Genomic DNA, 2074 nt, shown 5'->3' on the forward strand with positions numbered 1-2074 from the left:
CTGGTTTATCAGATGGCGTTTCTGTATATGTATATGGCCAATACGCCCATCTCTCTTTTAGATACTTTGAACCTCCATGTTTTATCTTTCAATATAATCTTTTATGATCTTTATGATTGTATGAGTACTCATTCGTGGGTTCATGATCCTCGCTTATCTCTTTATGTTCAAGTGCTATAACTTTATGTATCTTTGTACAAATGTGTGTGTGTGTCGACACTTTCATGTGGTTCCATTATGTTCCAGACATGATCTGATCACTTTGAGATTTCATTATCCATGACCTTTGTTACCTAGTAGCTTGGCGTCCCAAGCCACATGGTTTGGTACCTTAGATGTGTAGCTGCGCAGCCTTTTCTCAATGTCTGGTATGGTTTCTCTTATAATTGGATCTGTATTCTATGCATCATTCTTTTCTATCCGAGATTCCTTTATCTTATGGAACACTTGGTCTATCTTGTATAGACTCTATAGCAACTTGATTATGTCTCTTCTAGGACATTCATTTGGTGCTAAGCTGGTTAGTCATTTCTCGGGTCAGTGTCTGGCATTTCGATTAGCTTCTCAATTAGCTAGCTTTATATATTCTTTCTTTGGATGTCTTAAATTATAATCTCTAGTCCGAGGATCTTTGCCAAGACAATGATGGTTAAAACCATTCTTATCATTCTTTTACCTTTTAATCTTTATTTGTCCAGCTTATAATCTTTCTCCTTTAATATTAAATATCCGGATTCATTTGTTTCATGCAATCCGTACCTGGCCACTATTTTAATCACCCATGTTTTGGCTCACGGTCCTTTGAATTCGTGGAGAAGATCTTATTCTTATATATTCTCAACCCTCTTCTGAGGTTCCATCTTAGACGGCACATGTATGTATGTGGTGGTTTATTCAAAATCTCTTAAGATGGTGTATGTCTGGTTTTATTATCCGTATTCAATCTGAGATGAGAATATCTATGCTCACTTATATGGCCTGATGCATATGATCATATTATCATTCTATACATGTAAAACATAATGTCTCCAAGCTTATAGACTTTAGAATCTTAGTCTTATAGATAATGGCTTACATGGCCGAACCTTTTATAGGTAATGGCTTACTTGGCCGAACCTTTATAGGTAATGTATTGTGTGCGGCCAAGTCACAGCCGAGCCATTTATTCTCATGGTCTCTTCAGCCGGGTAATGGCCTCTTTGGTTTGGCCGTTTGTATCATGGCCTCTACGGCCGAGGAATGGTCCTTTATGGCCGAGTAATGACCGAGCCATATAACATGGTGTCTTAGACCATAGTGGTACACGTACTTGTAGTATTGATCATGGGTTTATCCTCTCTCCCCCTCATGACCATACTATAAGGTCGTGGTGCTTGGGAAAATTAAGCCTAATGAGTTTCCCTTTGTGTACATGTTTCACAACGTGAGATCTTTTACGGGATAACTCTGTGCCTTTCCAATCTTTGCATCAAGTTTAGACTTTAGGATGGCTAATCCAATCATGCCATATAGTGTAAAATATCGTGGGATATATCAGTATAGTCACCACTTCTCTTGCCTCTTATCATACAGATCTTATAGCATAGTTTTAAATCAGTAGAGATCATAGGTATAGTTTCGACCACTTATAAGGTCTTAGGCGTTTGTTTTTCTTTAAAACCGAAGGAACTTGTTTCCTTCTTGCCCATTGTTTCTATTTGGAAACCATTTATAATTCAATGGGTCACATATCATTGGGTGTGTATAATGCCCTTTAAGCAATGCCTTAGCCATAGTTTCTTTACTAGGCTTACTATACCCCTTTCATGATTTCTTACTTGGTATTATGCTCTTTAGGCAACTCTTGAAAATCATTTATATGTTCAAGTAAGATCAGGCAAGACATAATGAAGTCAAAACAAAATTTTATTTATATAAAAACGTGAATGCCTAATTAGGTTAAAGCAAAACACAAATCAAAGACTTTAAAATAAAATGTCGAGATCCCTCTTAGTCAATAGACATGCCGGCCACTCTTTGAGTTATATTGGACACAGCTCCCTTGGATTCATCCTGATCCATATCCGTTTTTTTT

The sequence above is a fragment of the Brassica oleracea genome, unplaced genomic scaffold (assembly GCF_000695525.1).
Source record: "Brassica oleracea var. oleracea cultivar TO1000 unplaced genomic scaffold, BOL UnpScaffold01122, whole genome shotgun sequence".
NCBI lineage: Eukaryota > Viridiplantae > Streptophyta > Magnoliopsida > Brassicales > Brassicaceae > Brassica > Brassica oleracea.